At 46.5% G+C, this 19,684-nt stretch overlaps 1 pseudogene; it reads right to left on the bottom strand.

Moving 5' to 3' along the window:
• Positions 1-7,523: 7,523 nt before the first annotated feature.
• On the bottom strand, positions 7,524-7,639 carry LOC149441272 (U2 spliceosomal RNA; annotated as a pseudogene).
• Positions 7,640-19,684: the final 12,045 nt, after the last annotated feature.

Below are 19,684 nucleotides of genomic sequence, written 5' to 3'. Positions count from 1 at the left end.
CAAATGTTATAAATTGAGTTGCAGTTCAGTCAGTAAAATAAGTATTTGATCCCTTACCAATCAACAATAATTCTGGCTCCTGCAGTCAATTTAAGAAGCTGCTTCTAACGGCAACTCGATATGTGTATAAAAGACACCTGTCCACAGAATCTCTTTCTTCCGTTCAAACCTCACCATGGACATGACCAAAAAGCTGTCAAAAGGACATTGGGGACAGGATTGTAGACCTGCACAAGGACTACAAGACCATCAGCAAGAAGCTTGGTGAGAAGGAGACCGCTGTTGGAGCGATTATTCGCAAATGGAAGAAATACAAAATAACCATCAATCGCCCTCGGTCTGGAGCTCCATGCAATACTTTGCCTCATGGGGTAAGGATGATCATTAGAAAAGTGAGGGATCAGCCTAGAAATACGAGGAGCTTGTGAAAAGATATCAAGGCAATTGGGACCACAGTCACCAAACCATTGGTAACACAATACGCCGCCATGGATTGAAATCCTGCAGCTCCCACAAGGTCCCCTTCTTCAAGAAGACAGATGTAACAGGCCCATCTGAAGCTTGTCAATGAACATCTAAATGATTCAGAGAAGGATTGGGAGAAGGTGCTGTGGTCAGATGAGACCAAAATTGAGCTCTTTGGCATTAACTCGACTCACCATGTTTGGAAGAAGAAAAATGCTGACTATGACCCTAAGAACACCATCCCTACAGTCAAGCATGGAAATGGAAACATTATGCTTTGGGACTGTTTCTCTGAGAGAGGTACAGGCCTACTTTGCCACATTGAGGTGCCAATGGACGGGGCCGTGTATTGTAAAATATTGGATGAGAACCTTCTTCCCTCAGCCAGAACACTGAAAATGGTTTGTGGATGAGTCTTCCAGGATGAAAATGACCCAAAACATACTGCCACGGCAACAAAGGAGGGGCTCAAGAAGAAGCACATTAAGGTCATGGAGTGGCCTAGCCAGTTTCCAGACCTTAATCCTATAGAAAATTTATGGAAGGAGCTGAGATTTCATGCTGCTAAGTGATGGCTAACAACCCTTAAGGATTTAGAGAAAAATCTGTAAAGAAGAGTGGACCATAATCCCTCCTGAGATGTGTGCAAACCTGGTAACCAACCACAAGAAACGTTTGACCTCTGTGCTAGCCAACAAGGGTTCCTCCACCAAGGACTAAGTCATGTTTTGCTTGGAGATCAAATACTTATTGTACTCAGTGAACTGCAACTCAACTTATAACATTTATATCATGTTTTTTTCTGATATTTTAGTTGATATTCTGTCTCTATCATTTAAAATACACCTTTGATAAAAATGATAGACCCTTCATTTTTTTTGCAAGTGGGCAAACTTACAAATTCTGCCAGGGATCAAATCATTATTTTCCCCACTGTATGCGTCAGTGAGTGGGCAAGGTTCCTGTGCTGGGAACACGCTAACCACATGCTCCCAGCACAGAGACAGAGCTGTCAAAGATAGATCTTGGTCTACACTAACAACTGGTAACTGGTGGCCTTTTGGCTAAGATCAAGTGTAGTATCTGTTCTTATCAGTGTCCAGTGGGGGTGCTACCGACCATTCTGGTAGGAGGATGGTTGGTGTATAGTACCCTCACTGGTATGATGGGGGTCCGGAAGGCTAGTACCGGAGGGACAGAAACCAGGGAGCGCCATGATTCGTTCTGGGGCCTTGGGAGTAATTCCTCTGGGGAGACCGGAAAGACCCAGTACCTCCTGATTTGAACGTGCTACCTTGGTCTGGCCTGGGGCTGGGGACGCAAAAAGTCCGCAAACTCAGTGCCCCCTGGGGAAGACGCTCTCAGGGGTGTCACTAGTAACACTTGGGTGTGGGACCCCACGGTGTGAAGATGACACATGGCCACTGTTTTTCACCTCTTTTTGCACAGCGCCCTAAGGACCAGGTCTTTTGGCTAAGTCCAGGGCAATTTTTGCTACAGGCCTCAGGGCCTGGTCTGTGCACTATTAGGCACGGTACCACTTTTTTATTTTATTCTATTTATTTAAACCACTCCCACGTTTTGTCACTTTTTGCTTTCTTATGTGTGTGTTTTTCACGGATGGAGGGTGTGGGTCCTCGGGCCTTACCTGAAGTCTAGGGGGAGGATGTGTGGCCATACGGTTCCTTCCTCCCCTGATCCCTAGGGGGTTTTCTCTTCGGGAGAACCCCCTTGCCTAGTACTGGATGTCCGGCTTCGGCTGGGCATAAGGAACGGTGGTCCACCAGGCCTTTTGGCCAGGAGGACCAAATGGGAACCTTGTCCCTGTCAGGAGCTTCGTGCCCCGGGGGATCGGGTGAACGGTCCAACCCTTTCGGGGGTAGGACAAACACACCCCTAAGTGCACGTTTTTCGTGTGTGTGTTTCTGCACTTGCACTTTTTTGCGGACACTTACGGGTTTTTACGTTATAGTTCCACGTTTGCGGACTTAAAAAAAAAAAAAAAAAAAAACTGGTAACTGGTGGAACTAGCCAATCATAGTAATGAATGTTGATCCTTCCTACTAAGGCCCTCCCCTGGGTGTACAGACCCTTTTAAAAGAGATGGCGGTGGGAACGGGTTAAGGCCCATCCAATATTTAACAATTTAATAATACCCACTTTTTGCCATGGAGATATGTGTGCCACAGGTCCTCATCTCCCTAAAGTGATCCTCATTCTCAAGTTTTGTTGAAGTTAGAAGGTATGGTTACCCCTGACATATTCTGTATTGCTGTACAGAGAACATTGTGCCAGTCACTGCACCAGAGGAGGTTACACTCTAATGTCTACACCACAGTCATACTAATATTTTATGGCACTATAGCAATATCGGAGGGAAGGAAGGAATATTCATTACAGACAATGAATGAAAAACGCTAAAGAAGAAAAAAAATCCAGACCAACCAATCAGCTTCCTTGATTTATTTTTCATTCTGGGCTGTACAAATGACAGAAGCCAGCAGATTGGTTGGTTTGGATTTTTGGCAATAGGAAGTTCAGTTCACTTTTCACACATCCAGCTATAAGATATGTGTAATCCCGGACATAGATGCCAGTGCTGATTCAAATATCAATTACATGAATTGGATTGATCAATGAATGAATAAAAAATGATCAGCCCCGGTAGAAGATGCTATCCAATAGGAGTAAATCTAGTTTTTCTGGTTACATAGTTAGTCTGGCTGAAAAAAGACAAAAGTCCATCCAGTTCAACCATTAAAAAAAAATGTGTAGAATGATCACTTTGAATTAATAGATTGTTCAAAACCACCAGATCTACTTTCGTTTATCATTATGTGGATGGCTGCCATTAGGCCATAGAGCACATGAGCGCAAGGCCTCCAGCATAAAAATTGGCATGCAACACAGTCACCAATGTCCTAATTTGATACAGTTCTGTTAATTACCTATAGAGGGCACTCCAGCACAAGGCCTAGCATGCAGTACAATCACTCATGTCATGTCTGAACACACTTCTCCTAGTCTCCTGCAGAGGGCACTCCAGCATAAGATCTGATGTGTAGTACAATAATTCATTGCCTACTGTAATAAAATTCCCCCCATCTCCTGCAGAGGACGCTCCAAAAAAGGCTTGGCATGCAGTACAATCACTCATGTCATGTTTTAACACAGTTCTGTCAGTTACCTGCATAGGGCACATGAGCACAAGGCCTGAAGATGGCGCTCCAGCATAAAATCTGACACTCAACACAGTCACCAATGTCCTGCCTTGATACAGTTCTGCTAATTACCTATAGAGGGCACTCCAGCACATGGTTTGGCCTGCAGTACAATCACACACATCTGAATACAGTTCTGTCAGTTACCTGCATAGGGCATATGAGCACAAGGCCTGAAGGTGGGGCTCCAGCATAAAATCTGGCACTCAACACAGTCGCCAATGTCCTGCTTTGATACAGTTCTGCTAATTACCTATAGAGGGCACTCCAGCATAAGATCTGATGTGTAGTACAATAATTCATTGTCTACTGTAATAAAATTCCCCCATCTCCTGCAGAGGACGCTCCAACACAAGGCTTGGCATGCAGTACAATCACTCATGTCATGTTTGAACATAGTTCTGTCAGTTACCTGCATAGGGCACATGAGCACAAGGTTTGCAGGTGGCGCTCCAGCATAAAACCTGGCATGCAACACAGTCACCAATGACCTGCTTTGATACAGTTCTGCTAATGACCTATAGAGGGCACTCCAGCACATGGCTTGGCATGCAGTACAATCACACATGTCATGTTTGAACACAGTTCTCCTAGTCTCCTGCAGAGGGCATTCCAGCATAAGATCTGATGTGTAGTACAGTAATTCATTGCCTACTGTAATAAAATTCTCTCCATCTCCTGCAGAGGACGCTCCAACACAAGGCCTGGCATGCAGAACAATCACTCATGTCATGTTTGAACACAGTTTTACCAGTTACTTCCATTGGGCACATGAGCACAAGGCCTAAAGTTGGCGCTTCAGCATAAAATCTAGCACTCAACACAGTCATCAATGTCCTGCTTTGATACAGTTCTGTTAATTACCTATAGAGGGCACTCCAGCACATGGCTTGGCATGCAGTACAATCACTCATGTCATGGCTGAACACAGTTCTTCTAGTCTCCTGCAGAGGGCACTCCAGCATGAGATCTGATGTGTAGTACAGTAATTCATTGCCTACTGTAATAAAATTCCCCCCATCTCCTGCAGAGGACGCTCCGAAACAAGGCTTTTCATGCAGTACAATCACTCATTTCATGTTTGAACACAGTTCTCCTAGTCTCCTGCAGAGGGCACTCCAGCACATGGCCTGGCATGCAATACAATCACTTATGTCACATCTGAATACAGTTCTGTCAGTTACTTGCATAGGGCACATGAGCACAAGACCTGAAGGTGGCGCTCCAGCATAAAATCTGGCATGCAAAACAGTCACCAATGTCCTGCTTTGATACAGTTCTGCTACTTACCTATAGAGGGCACTCCAGCATGAGAATCAATGTGTAATACAATAATTCATTGCCTACTGTAATAAAATTCCCTCCATCTCCTGCAGAGGATACTCCAAAAAAGGCCTGGCATGCAATACAATCACTCATGTCATGTCTGAATACAGTTCTGTGAGTTACCTGCATAGGACACATGAGCACAAGACCTGAAGGTGGCGCTCCAGCATAAAACCTGGCATGCAACACAGTCACCAATGACCTGTTTTGATACAGTTCTGCTAGTTACCTATAGAGGGCACTCCAGCACATAGCTTGGCATGCAGTACAAACACACGTCATGTTTGAACACAGTTCTCCTAGTCTCCTGCAGAGGGCACTCCAGCACATGGCCTGGCATGCAATACAATCACTCATGTCACGTCTGAATACAGTTCTGTCAGTTACCTGCATAGGGCACATGAGCCCAAGACCTGAAGGTGGCGCTCCAGCATAAAATCTGGCATGCAACACAGTCACCAATGTCCTGCTTTGATACAGTTCTGCTAGTTACCTATAGAGGGCACTCCAGCATAAGATCTGATGTGTAGTACAATAATTCATTGCCTACTGTAATAAAATTCCCTCCATCTCCTGCAGAGGACGCTCCAAAAAAGGCTTGGCATGCAGTACAATCACTCATGTCATGTTTGAACACAGTTTTCAAGGCCTGCAGGTGGCGCTCCAGCATAAAATCTGGCACTCAACACAGTCACCAATGTCCTGCCTTGATACAATTCTGCTAATTACCAATAGAGGGCACTCCAGCACATGGTCTAGCATGCATTACAATCACTCATGTCATGTTTGAACACAGTTCTTCTAGTCTCCTGCAGAGGGAACTCCAGCATGAGATCTGATGTGCAGTACAGTAATTCATTGCCTACTGTAATAACATTCTTCCCATCTCCTGCAGAGGACGCTCCGAAACAAGGCTTGGCATGCAGTACAATCACTCATGTCATGTCTGAACACAGTTCTGTCAGTTACCTGCATAGGGCTCCAGCATAAAACATGGCACTCAACACAGTCACCAATGACCTGCTTTGATACAGTTCTGCTAATTACCTATAGAGGGCACTCCAGCAAATTGTTTGGCATGCAGTACAATCACACATGTTTGAACACAGTTCTGACAGTTACTTGCATAGGGCACATCAGCACAAGGCCTGCATGTGGCGCTCCAGCATTAAACCTGGCATGCAACACAGTCACCAATGACCTGCTTTGATACAGTTCTGCTAATTACCTACAGAGGGCACTCCAGCACATGGCCTGGCATGCAGTACAATCACTCGTCATGTTTGACAACAGTTCTCTCTATCTCCTGCAGAGGACACTCCAGCAAAAGACTTGGCATGCTGCAGTTATAGATGTCTTGACTTGATACATTTCTTCCCATGACCTGCAGAGGGTGCTCCATACAAGGCTTGGCATGCAGTCCCATTCCAGAGTTTTCTGGAGATGACATGGTAAAGTCCTGTGCTTCTCATTGATTGAAACATCTTTCAAAAGGTTGCTGCAGTCCTGGCAATACTGGACACATGATTATGACAGTTATGCAATCTTGTGCATTACATTTATTATACTTCTGCCTTTTCCCCCCCAATAAAATTTTTGTTGTGCATTACATGCTCACCATCTGATTTCCCCTTTAGGGATCCCTCTGTTTCACTCATTTTTTTTAAGTCCGCAAACGTGCAACTATAACGAAAAAACCCGTAAGTGTTCACAAAAAAAGTGCAAGTGCAAAACACCACACGAAAAAGTGCACTTAGGGGTGTGCTGTGTCCTACCCCTAAAGGGGCTTGGACCGCTTACCCTGATCCCCCGGGGCACGAAGCTCCTGACGGGGACAAGGTTCCCAATTGGTCCTCCTGGCCAAAAGGCCTGGTGGACCACCGTTCCCTATGCCCAGCCGAAGCCGGACATCCAGTACTAGGCAAGGAGGCTCTCCCGAAGAAGAGCCTCCTAGGGATCAGGGGAGGAAGGAACCGTATGGCCACACATCCTCCCCCTAGACTTCAGGGTAGGCCCGAGGACCCACACCCTCCATCCGTGAAAAACACACACATAAGGCAAAGAAAAAAGTGACAAACGTGGGAGTGCATAATAAATAAATAAAGTAAAGTAAATAAAATAAAAAAATGGTACCGTGCCGAAATGTGCACAGACCAGGCCCTGAGGCCCGTAGCAAAAATTGCCCTGGACTTAGCCAAAAGACCTGGTCCTTAGGGCGCTGTGCAAAAAGAGGTGAAAAACAGTGGCCATGTGTCATCTTCACACCGTGGGGTCCCACACCCAAGTGTTACTAGTGACACCCCTGAGAGCGTCTTCCCCAGGGGGCACTGAGTTTGCGGACTTTTTGCGTCCCCAGCCCCTGGCCAGACCAAGGTAGATCCGTCCAAATCAGGAGGTACTGGGTCTTTCCAGTCTTCCCAGAGGAATTACTCCCGGGGCCCCAGCTTAACTCGTGGCGCTCCCCGGTTTCTGTCCCTCCGGTACTAGCCTTCCGGACCCCCATCATACCAGTGAGGGTACTATACAACAACCATCCCCGCAAAGTTAGAATGGTCGGGAGCACCCCCACTGGACACTGATAAGAACAGATACTACACTTGATCTTAGCCAAAAGGCCGAGAAGCTCATACAAGAGCCACTCTATCAATTAAATGGAGTTGTATACTGGATCTTACATGCAGTTTTAGCATCAATCGGGGCATAAAGCTGGAGGTGGGCTCAGTATACATGCCACCTTACGCATAGCAGTTTCTGCTGTCTTTCCATGTGTGGCGCCCTCTAGTTTAGCTAGATAGGATTTTTGTGAGGCAGAGGCTTCTTAGAGTCAGCCTGGGAGTGAGGTAGAGAGGTCACCTTGGGACAGGCTGGGAGGCTCTACAGGTCAGGGCTTCTAAAGACTGCTGGAACTTTCTGGAAGGGTGGGGGGAGGCCCAGATTTGCATGTTTAAGGGAACTTGGCCAATCACCAGGCAGGAGGTTGGGCATGGTGGCTAAGAGCAACCCTTAAATGTAGCAGAGCCTGTGCAGCAGGAGTTGTGTTCGGGTGGAATATGGACTGAGAGAAGGTGCTGGAGTTTGGATCCTGGGAGGGGGGCCTTCCTACAGGTTGGTGCTGGATGGAAGGATCACCACTGTACCACCATCTCCTAGGAGGATGTCCTGTTGGCAGTGAAAGCCAGCCCAGCGTAAGGCCTGAAAGCAGCTGCAACCCATCAAGCTAACAGGACAGCGCGAGTACTTTTACACCCCCTGGGCCAGTGAAGGGAGAGGGCGGTCAGGTGCAAGATCCAACTACTTCCAGGACTACTTAAAGGCAGATCTTGGAATCCGTTGCCCAGGGATACTCTCAGGACAGCTGGGGGAAAGAAAAAGGATTCATCTGGGATCTGAGGAGGTACACCAAAAGAGATATCAGTGCTTCTTAAAGACACTGTTGCTACTTTTTTGGACTTTGTTTTGCTAAGACGTTGTCCTCAAGTTTTACAGTTCTTTGGGCATCCCATATACCCCTAGACCCCATCCAAGCTGTTAACCCTTGATAAAACACAAAAAACAAGCTCAAGGACGGTTTTACTGACTCAGTATGTGTGAAAATGTGGAAATGCGTGTTGCCTGGCTGTGCAGAGCTTAGGAGGACCCATCAAAATTCAGCGGCTCTTAAGGGGGTGAACGCTACACATGTGCTACAGCATATCTGGCTGTCCAGCAATGAACCAAAGGGTAGTCAACAGGGGCGGACTGACAACTCATGGGGCCCCAGGGCAATAGGGGATCATGGGGCCCCTGTGTCCTTGCCCAAACTAAAAAAAAATCTATGAAACGGGCACCAGGGGCATCTCATGGGGCCCCCTACTGACCCCGGGCCCTAGGGCGGTGCCCGAGTTTCCAAATGGTCAGTCCACCCCTGGTAGTCAATGCCTGTCTGGCAGGAAGCCATGGCATACCCTGTAGTAATTCAGCAGGCCATGACATAATTAGTGCTCATCCAGCAGGGAGTCAAAGTGAAGTCATTGAATACCCAGTGAGAAGCCACAGCATGGTCAGCGGCTCATAGGCAGCCATGGCTTAGCCAGCACTCAACCTATAGGGAGCCACGGTGTAGCCAGCACCCGTCCAGCAAGGAGACATGGTCTAATCAGCTGTTATCCTGTTGCACTTATCTGAAAAGCTTTTAGAGAATGACTGACTTGGCTACACCATTGATGGCCATGGATTTTAGGGGATAGTTTGTTTAGCTAGACCAGGGGTCTTTAAACTTTCTAAACAAAGGGCCAGTTTACTGTTCTTCTGGACTGTGGCCAGTGAGAGTAGGAAACATCCTGGTGTCAGTGGGAGAAAACAATGCTCCATCTTCAATGGAAGTAATAATGCCCCATCGTTGGTGTCAGTAGGAGGAATAGAACCCCATCGTTGGTATCAGTAGGAGGAATAGAACCCCATCGTTGGTATCAGTAGGAGGAATAGAACCCCATCGTTGGTATCAGTAGGAGGAATAGAACCCCATCGTTGGTACCAGTGGGAGGAATAGTGCCCCCATTGTTGGTGTCAGTGGGAGGAATAGTGCTCCATCATTGGTGTCAGTGGGAGGAATAATGCCCCACTGTTGGTGTCAGTGGAATAGTGGTGTCATTGTCGAGAATTTTGCCCCCATTGCTGGTATCAGTGGGAGGAATTATGCCTCCATTGTTGGTGTCAGTGGGAGGAATTATGCCCCCATTGTTGGTGTCAGTGGGAGGAATTATGCCCCCATTGTTGGTGTCAGTGGGAGGAATTATGCCCCCATTGTTGGCGTCATTGTCAAGTATTTTGCCCCATTGTTGGTGTCAATGGGAGGAATTATGCCCCCATTGTAGGTGTCAGTGGGAGGAATTATACCCCCATTATTGGTATCAGTGGGAGGAATTATGCTCCCTTTGTTGGTGTCAGTAGGAGGAATAGTGCCCCATTGTTGGTGTCAGTGGGAGGAATAGTGCCCCATTGTTGGTGTCAGTGGGAGGAATATTGCCCCCATTGTTGGTGTCAGTGGCAAGAATTATGCCCCCATTGTTGGTGTCAGTAGGAGGAATAGCTCCCCATTGTTGGTGTCAGTGGGAGGAATTATGCCCCCATTGTTGGTGTCAGTAGGAGGAATAGTTCCCCATTGTTGGTGTCAGTGGGAGGAATTATGCCCCCATTGTTGGTGTCAATAGGAGAGATAGTGCCCCAAGGGCTGGATAAAGGCAAGGAAAGGGCCACACCTGGTCCCAGGGCAGTTTGGACCATTGATGTCTATAGATTTGCCCCTGTGGTAACCCCTTGTATGCCCCAAAGCACTCCCAGGGGTTCATGTAGTCCTTGTGATGGAGCACGGTGGGATTTGCTCATATTAGTACAATTCCTAGCTCTAGCAATAGCAGCAATTAGAAATGGGATTTTGGCCATAACATTCATTTCAGTTAATCTAAAAACATATTTAGTGACCTCACTTGAGGGGAATGTTGGACTCTGGGAGGGGGTTCTGATCCATGAAATGCCTGGACCTTTCCACGGATGCCATGCTGTCAGGCCTCTGTGTTCTAATATGAGAAGGCAGAGCAGGAAATGCTTGGAATTGTTGCAATGTTACAGTCAGAACATTTCCCTGTATGTAATCAACGAATCCAGGAGATCGGAGGTTAAATGTCTTCGATAAAAGATTATTTCTACATCTTTGACAGGTTCCTCCAGACCAATTATGGTGCGCTAAAATGTGTACTTGGGTGCAGAGACGCACTGGATGCCTTCAGCTGCCGTTGTACTTTTGCTGGGTGTCCCATGCGTCCCGGTGCCTTAAAGTGTTACTAAACCCCCAACAGTATAATCAGTCTGTAGATGCAGTAAAGCATGCTGGTTATACTCACTGTGGGACCTAAGGGGATAATCATTGTGTAGAAAGGTGGTTTGATTCTGTCTTCTCCGATCCTCCCCTTCTACTGTCCCCAATCCATCTGCTGATAGAACAGAACCTTGGGGGCAAGCTGAACATGCCCAGTTTGGTGTGTATTGCTAGAGAGGTTTGTTTTTTTTTCATGAGTGAGTGCATATGATCAGCACAGGGCCAATCAAGACTGTTCAGACAGACAGACAGAGGTCAGGGGTTCTGCATCCTCTTAGAGCAGAATGAAAACTCCTCCTACAAGCTTTAACCAGTGCTCTGCTGGACACTGATAGAAGTCACAAGACTGCTATATACTGCTGATGAAAAAAGGTATTTAGCAGTTTACTAAAATAATTGCCTTTCCATGTTCTGTGTACTGTGGGAGACCAGATATGCAGGGTCCGGGGAGACCAAATATAGTGAATGCAGGGTCCTGGGGACCAGATATAGTGAATGCAGAGTCCGGGGAGACCAGATATAGTGAATGCAGGGTCCGGGGAGACCAGATATAGTGAATGCAGGGTCCTGGGGGACCGCATATAGTGAATGCAGGGTCCGGGGAGACTGGATATAGTGAATGCAGGGTCCGGGGAGACCAGATATAGTGAATGCAGGGTCCAGGGAGAACAGATATAGTGAATGCGGGGTCCAGGGAGAACAGATATAGTGAATGCAGGGTCCTGGGGGACCGGATATAGTGAATGCAGGGTCCGGGGAGACTGGATATAGTGAATGCAGGGTCCGGGGAGACCAGATATAGTGAATGCAGGGTCCAGGGAGAACAGATATAGTGAATGCGGGGTCCAGGGAGAACAGATATAGTGAATGCAGGGTCCAGGGAGACCAGATATAGTGAATGCAGGGTCCAGGGAGAACAGATATAGTGAATGCAGGGTCCAGGGAGACCAGATATAGTGAATGCAGGGTCCAGGGAGAACAGATATAGTGAATGCAGGGCCCTGGGGGACCAGATATAGTGAACTCAGAGTCCAGGGAGACCAGATATAGTGAATGCAGGGTCCGGGGAGATCGGATATAGTGAACGCAGGGTCCGAGGTTTATCAACACTTTATGAAAGGGTGGGCTACCTCCAAGCACACCTGCCCTTAATCTATCCACTGCTGTTTATACTCCTGCTTGGGAAACTGTGATGTAGTCACCGGTCACACCACTATGATTTAAAATTTCATGATTTGTGAGGGATTTCAGATGCGATTTCTGAAGACTTTATTGCGAGTTGTAAAGATTTTCAACGATTTCTTGCAATCTCCATTATATTCTTTGTATGTGAATTTGCAATAAACTGTAGAAGACATAATGCGAGAACTACTTTAGAAATCGCGCTGCAGCAAATCACACATGTTAGGACACTGACAGTCGCATTCATTAGATGCGATTTCAATTCACAAATTGTACCAGTGTGACCGGAGTTAGGACCGCAGTATACAGAGGAGCCTTCAGAAAGAGATATGGATAATGAATGGATCCAAAATTCATTCTGTTCACCAGTTCGGATCAGGGGCGGACTGACCATTTGGAAACTCGGGCACTGAAAATAATGGCACCTGAACCTGTGTTTTGCAATCACAGTGATTCTGCTGCAATCCCAAATCGCCCAGGTATGAATGAAGCCGCCCTGGTTCACACACATGCAATTCTGGATGCCTTTTTAAACTCACAGATTCGCATAACAGGTTAGATATTATGTGTTCCTATTGCAGTGGCTCACACAGATGCGATCCACACACTATTACGAAAAGGGTCCTGTGCGAGTTTGTAGCAGTGCGTTCCAGACTCGCAAGTGATAGAGCAGAGTGGCATGCGGGAATAAGTGTTTACATAGGATTGCTATTGACAGGAGTTTTTACATTTAAGTCAATGGGATGCGATTTTACATTGAAGCCAATAGGACGCAATTTTGCATTGAAGTCAGTGGGAGGCAGTGTGTGAACCCAGATGCTATGGCACAATTTCTAAGCACCATGATGACCTGGTACCTGGGATTCGTCGAGCCCTAGCTTAGAGTGCTCTAGATTGTGTGCTTTATTTATATCTATCTGCCTGTGTGTGTCCAGCCAGCTAGATTTTTGGTACCCTCTAAGTCGTTCTTGGTGTGGACCTCATGACAGTCTGTTTTTGTGGAACTTTTCTACACAAGCGTTTTGCATTTTTGACAGAAGTCTTCACTATTGGGGGGAGTCCCAGGATTTGGAATAAGTAAGGGTGAGGGAGGTGTTCTGACCCCCTGACATGCGCATGCTTGTTATGTGACAAGGATCAGGATGACAGCCCTGAAGCCTTCTCCCTCAATCTTTAAGCAGTGGCAGCTCCCATATTCCTATTCTGGCAGGCTCTTTTTAAAGCCAGGCATTGAACGTGCTGTGTTGTCACCAGGGGCGGACTGACCATTTGGAAACTCGGGCACTGCCTGAGGGCCCGGGGTCAGTAGAGGGCCCCATGAGATGCCCCTGGTACCTTTTTCATAGGCTTTTTTGAGTTTGGGCAAGGACACAGGGACCCCATGATCCCCTATTGCCCGGGGGCCCCATGAATTGTCAGTCCGTCCCTGGTTGTCACACATGGCAAGAACGTTCATGGAGGAATCCGGAACAGAAAATTCTTCTGTCTGTAACTAACCGCCAGCCAATGCTCTGCAGTGAGTGAAGACCACCAGTTGGCTGCCATGGATTCAGTCTTTAGCTCCTCACGTGAAGGAATCCATGCCACCAATGCTGGGCTTCTGGTAGGGGTTCTGCATGGTACACTTGTGTCTGGTAACAGAGCAAGCCTGAAAATTCTCAGAGTTCTCCTTTATTCTCTCCATGGATGGCAATTTGTGGGCAGCAGCCACCATGTTCCTCGGCCCACAGATGATGTGGAAGGTGATCAGATCCAGACAACATTCCACAATTACATATTTATAAAAGAAAAGATTCCGCTCATTAAACTCCAGTTCCTTGCAGCGGGAACATCGCCAGAAATTCCAAGAGCTCCTGGAATTCCACGATTATCTCTCATCTTGTCAGATTCTGGCTAATATGTGATATCCGAGCGATCTCAGCGTTATACACACATTCGTTCTGTCCAGAAAGTAGAAGATCCATCTTGTGTTCTGTCCACCTCTAAACTAGGCCAGGGATTAAAAACACTGAACAAAGCAATTAGTGTGGTGCAAAGAGCCGAGATAAAAAGGCAAAATAAATATATATATACCTTCCCCAGTGGCTATCCTTCTGTAATTGCTGTACAGCCTTCCCTTATGGTTACCCTAGTGTACAGCTTTCCCTAGTGGCTATCCTGCTGTACTGCCCCCCCCCCCCACCTTCCTCAGTGGCTATCCTCCTGTATAGCTCCCCCTGGTGGCTATCCTCCTGTACTGCTGCCCTATCCCCCCACCGTCCTCAGTGGCTATCCTCCTGTACCTGCTGTACAGCTTCACCTGGTGGCTATCCTGCTGTACTGCCCTATCCCCCCCCCCACCTTCCTCAGTGACTACTCTTCTGTATAGCTCCCCCTGGTAGCTATCCTGCTGTACTGCTGCCCTATCCCCCCACCTTCCTCAGTGGCTATCCTCCTGTACTTGCTGTACAGCTCCACCTGGTAGCTATCCTGCTGTACTCCCCTATCTACTGCCCTATTCCCCCCCCCCTTCCTCAGTGGCTATCCTCCTGTACAGCTCCCCCTGGCACTATCCTGCTGTACTGCCATATCCCCTTTCACCTTCCTCAGTGGCTATCCTCTTGTACAGCTCCCCCTGGTGGCTATCCTACTGTACAACCCTCCACCTGCCCCCCACCTTCCTCAGTGGCTATCCTCTTGTACAGCTCCCCCTGGTGGCTATCCTACTGTACAACCCTCCACCTGCCCCCCACCTTCCTCAGTGGCTATCCTCTTGTACAGCTCCCCCTGGTGGCTATCCTACTGTACAACCCTCCACCTGCCCCCCACCTTCCTCAGTGGCTATCCTCTTGTACAGCTCCCCCTGGTGGCTATCCTACTGTACAACCCTCCACCTGCCCCCCACCTTCCTCAGTGGCTACCCTCCTGTACAGCTCCCCCTGGTGACTATCCTGTTATACAGCCCCCCCCCCCCAACCTTTCTCAGTGGCTATCCTCCTGTAACTGCTGTACAACCTTCCCTGATAGTTACCCTAGTGTACAGCTTTCCCTAGTGACTATCCTTCTGTATCGTCCTATCCCCCCCACCTTCCTCAGTGTCTATCCTCCTGTACAGCTCCCCCTGGTGGCTATCCTTCAGCACAGCTCCCTCTGGTGTTTAACCTCCTGTACAGCTCCCCCTGATGGCATCCTCCTGTACAGCTCCCCCTGGTGGCTATCCTCCTGTACAGCTCCCCCTGGTGGCTATCCTCTTGTACAGCTCTCCCTGGTGGCTATCCTCCTGTGCAGCTCCCCCTGGTGGCTATCCTGCTGTACAGAACTCTGCTTCTCCTTCCACCTTCCTCAGTGGCTATCCTCCTGTACCTGCTGCACAGCTCCAGACCGGTGGTTTTCCTCCTGCACCTGTTGTAAAGCTCCCCTTGGTGGCTATCCCCTCTACAGCTCCCCCTAGAGGTTTTAATCCCATAAAGCTCCCCTTAGTGTATATCCTCCTGTACCTGCTTTAGGGGTCCCCTGTTGGCTATTCTCCTGTACAGCTCCCTCTAGTACAGGGGTGGGCAATTAATTTTCCACTAGGGGCCACATGAAAAGCTGGGACTTCTCCTGTATGTACAGTGGAAGGCTGGGATGAATCACAGTTGCTCGGGGTTCATTAAGCAATGAGCAATTTCTGCCTCTCAAGTTCCCACTGACACCATTGATCTTTTTAGCTATCTGTAGGGGGGGTACTTCTTCTCAATCACCACAAGTGTAAGAAGAATTCTTCCCACTGACCATCACACTAATGTATCATGTGTTGTAGATATAGTTGCATAGTTAGTCTGGCTGAAAAAAGACAAAAGTCCATCCAGTTCAACCATTAAAAAAGAAAAAGTTATAATCCTATACCCACAGTTGATCCAGAGGAAGGAAAAAAACCCAGCAAAGTACGATTCAATTTGCTCCAGCAGGGAAAAAAATTCCTTCCTGATCCTCTGAGAGGCAATTGGATATTCCCTGGATCAACTTTATCTATAAATGTTATATCCAGTTATATTCTGTGTATCCAAGAAACAATCCAGGACTTTTTTGAAGCAATCCACTGAGCTGGCCACAACCAACTCTTGAGGGAGTCTATTCCACATTCTCACAGCTCTCACTGTGAAGAAATCTTTCAGTGTTTGGAGATTAAATTTATTTTCCTTCAGATGTAAAGAATGCCCCCTTGTCCTCTGTGATGACCTCAGGGTGAATAACTACACCGAGTTCACTATATGAACCACTGATGTATATATACATGGAGATCATATCCCCCCATATGTATTATACATGGAGATCATATCCCCCCTTATGTATTATACATGGAGATTATATCCCCCCTTATGTATTATACATGGAGATAATATCCCCCCTTATGTATTATACATGGAGATCATATCCCCCCCTTATGTATTATACATGGAGATCATATCCCCCTTATGTATTATACATGGTGATCATATCCCCCCTTATGTATTATACATGGAGATCATATCCCCCCTTATGTATTATACATGGTGATCATATCCCCCTTATGTATTATACATGGAGATCATATCCCCCCTTATGTATTAGACATGGAGATCATATCCCCCCTTATGTATTATACATGGAGCTCATATCCCCCCTTATGTATTATACATGGAGCTCGTATCCCCCCTTATGTATTGTACATGGAGATCGTATCCCCCCTTATGTATTATACATGGAGATCATATCCCCCCTTATGTATTATACATGGAAATCATATCCCCCCTTATGTATTAGACATGGAGATCATATCCCCCCTTATGTATTATACATGGAGATCATATCCCCCTTTATGTATTATACATGGACATCATATCCCCCCCTTATGTATAATACATGGAGATCATATCCCCCCTTATGTATTATACATGGAGATCATATCCCCCCTTATGTATTATACATGGAGATCATACCCCCCTTATGTATTATACATGGAGATCATATCCCCCCTTATGTATTATACATGGAGATCATATCCCCCCTTATGTATTATACATGGAGATCATATCCCCCCTTATGTATTATACATGTTGATCATATCCCCCCCTTATGTATTATACATGGAGATCATATCCCCCCTTATGTATAATACATGGACATCATATCCCCCCCTTATGTATAATACATGGAGATCATATCCCCCCTTATGTATTATACATGGAGATCATATCCCCCCTTATGTATTATACATGGAGATCATACCCCCCTTATGTATTATACATGGAGATCATATCCCCCTTATGTATTATACATGGAGATCATATCCCCCCTTATGTATTATACATGGAGATCATATCCCCCTTTATGTATTATACATGGAGATCATATCCCCCCTTATGTATTATACATGGAGATCATATCCCCCCTTATGTATTATACATGGTGATCATATCCCCCTTAATCTCCTCTTCTCTTCAGTTCCTCTAATCTTTCCTCATAGCTGATCTCCTCCATGCCTCTTATCAGTCTGGTTGCCCTTCTCTGTACTTTCTCCAGTTCCCCAATGTTATTTTTGTGAATTGGTGCCCAAAACTGAACTGCATATTCCAGATGAGGTATTACTAATGATTTGTATCGGGGGGGGGGGGGGATGATATCTCTTTCTCTGGAGTCTATACTTCTTGTAATACAAGAGAGGATTGCATGCATGCCATTATTAAGGTGAGTATAACATGTTTGTTATTTCAATTAAAAAATCATTTTTGACTTTAGTAACACTTTAACCTCCTCGGCGGTATGATTCTTTCCGATTTTTTGTGCTGAAAGCGGTACCATTTTTTTGCATGGAAATTTGTAGTTTTTTATTGTAGGCTGTAATTTTTAGGAATAACTCACTGAAATCTGTCCGAAAAAGAGTCTATTAAACATTCCAGATATGATAAAATTTGAAACACGAAATCATAAATTATAATTTAATAAATAATCATAAAAAATAATAATATAATAATAATAAATTTAATTCAATAATATAATCAAACCAAAAACACTGAAATTTGAAATACAGAGGCAAATTCGCACATCGCTGAGCAAAGTCGCAAAATCGTTTTCAGTGTCTGATGAGGAATTTCCCCCACGAATCATTATCACTCAATTCTGTAAGTGGTTCTGATTTACTATCGCTGTTCTAAAACCACTTTTGACGTAAAGGGACGCTTTTTGGACGCCATGGACTTTTCTAAGTTTCCAGGCAGAAAGAACATTTAAAATGCAGGCAGGGCACAGGACAAAGCAGTAGGGACAAAATATATGTGAAATGCATGGAAACAGCATTGACAGCAAAAATGACATTTTTTAAAAATTTCAAATTTCCTGCCGGTTCCGGCGCTCGTACGTCACAGGGACAGGAACACAGAAGCCGGATGCCGGCATCGGCCGGAGGAGATGGCCGGGGACGCTGCAGGGGACACATCGCAGGAGTGAAGGACAAGGTAAGTGCTGCAGGGACCCCCTGAGCAACGCCACATGGTAAGCCCAAGTGTAGCTCGGGGTTACCGCTCTTGGTATAGAAATTTTACCCCGAGCTACACTCGGGATTACCGCTAAGGAGGTTAATTACAGATTACTTGGTGGTGAGAGGCCACTGGCCCCATCTTCCTTGCTTACTTCCTAAATGGCCAGTGGCACCCCCAACTCGGGTCATAATTTGGGTACTTACTCCCTACGCTGTGTGGTCTACTTTAACCTGAACGCACCAGCGCAGGAACTTTGGGCCCCAACAATAAAAACGCACTAGCCAGTGGAAGGGGTTTGAAGAGTCTCCAGGACCTCTTTTAGCTTCCAATACTTTAGCCCCTTTAGTTCAGAACTCCCTAGTTCCAGGGTTCAGGTGCAGAGAAGCTTTTTCCTCTTATGGTGCTGTGCCAATTTTTTATCTGTTATTGTTTATTGCTCTTGCTGTTCTATTTTGTTGTATTGTTGGAATATTTCCCAGATAATTCCTCCTTACCCAGCTGAGCTGTGTCAGAGGGTGTGGCATTGCCGGGAAGGTAGCTGTCATCTGGAATCAGGGGAACGAAACAACAGTGGCTCTTTCAGGGATAATCACTATACTTACAATCCATGTTGACATGTCCCCAAGGTCACAACCTGGTTGAAACATACACTAATCACAGCACAGGGAACATTGTTGGGGTACACCACCTGCACTAACTACAGAGCATGTCAAGAGAACCAGAGAGCACACAGAGACAGATTGCACGAAACCCAACGTGTGGGCGTTTATTGGGGAGGCTTTTGGGGCACAGACAATAGTTCCTTTAGTCCACAGATCCACACCAGACACAGCAACACAGTAATGTTCTCTGGAAGGCAATATGGAACAACAGGGGTATGGTAATCCACAGGTTCAGTCTGTTGGTCAGCACGGAGTTAGTCCACTTACTGGATACAGGGAGCCGGACACAGAGGGTTGCAGCCCACACAGGCAGCTCCAGGCAGGGAAGGGTTAAGTCCGTCTGACTCACAGGCAACAAAGAGTTAAATCCAGCCAGGGAAGATGTCTAGCCCGCAGGCTCACAGGGAATAAGAGGTAAGTCCAGCCAGGGAAGATGTCCAGCCCACAGGCTCACAGGGAACAAGAGGTAAGTCCAGCCAGGGAAGAGGTCCAGCC

The sequence above is a fragment of the Staurois parvus genome, unplaced genomic scaffold (assembly GCF_062004578.1).
Source record: "Staurois parvus isolate SC_StPar_1 unplaced genomic scaffold, SC_StPar_1.0 ptg001008l, whole genome shotgun sequence".
Classification (NCBI taxonomy): domain Eukaryota; kingdom Metazoa; phylum Chordata; class Amphibia; order Anura; family Ranidae; genus Staurois; species Staurois parvus.
The sequence above is the reverse complement of the archived record's forward strand: the minus strand, read 5'-3'. Positions and strand labels throughout refer to the sequence as shown.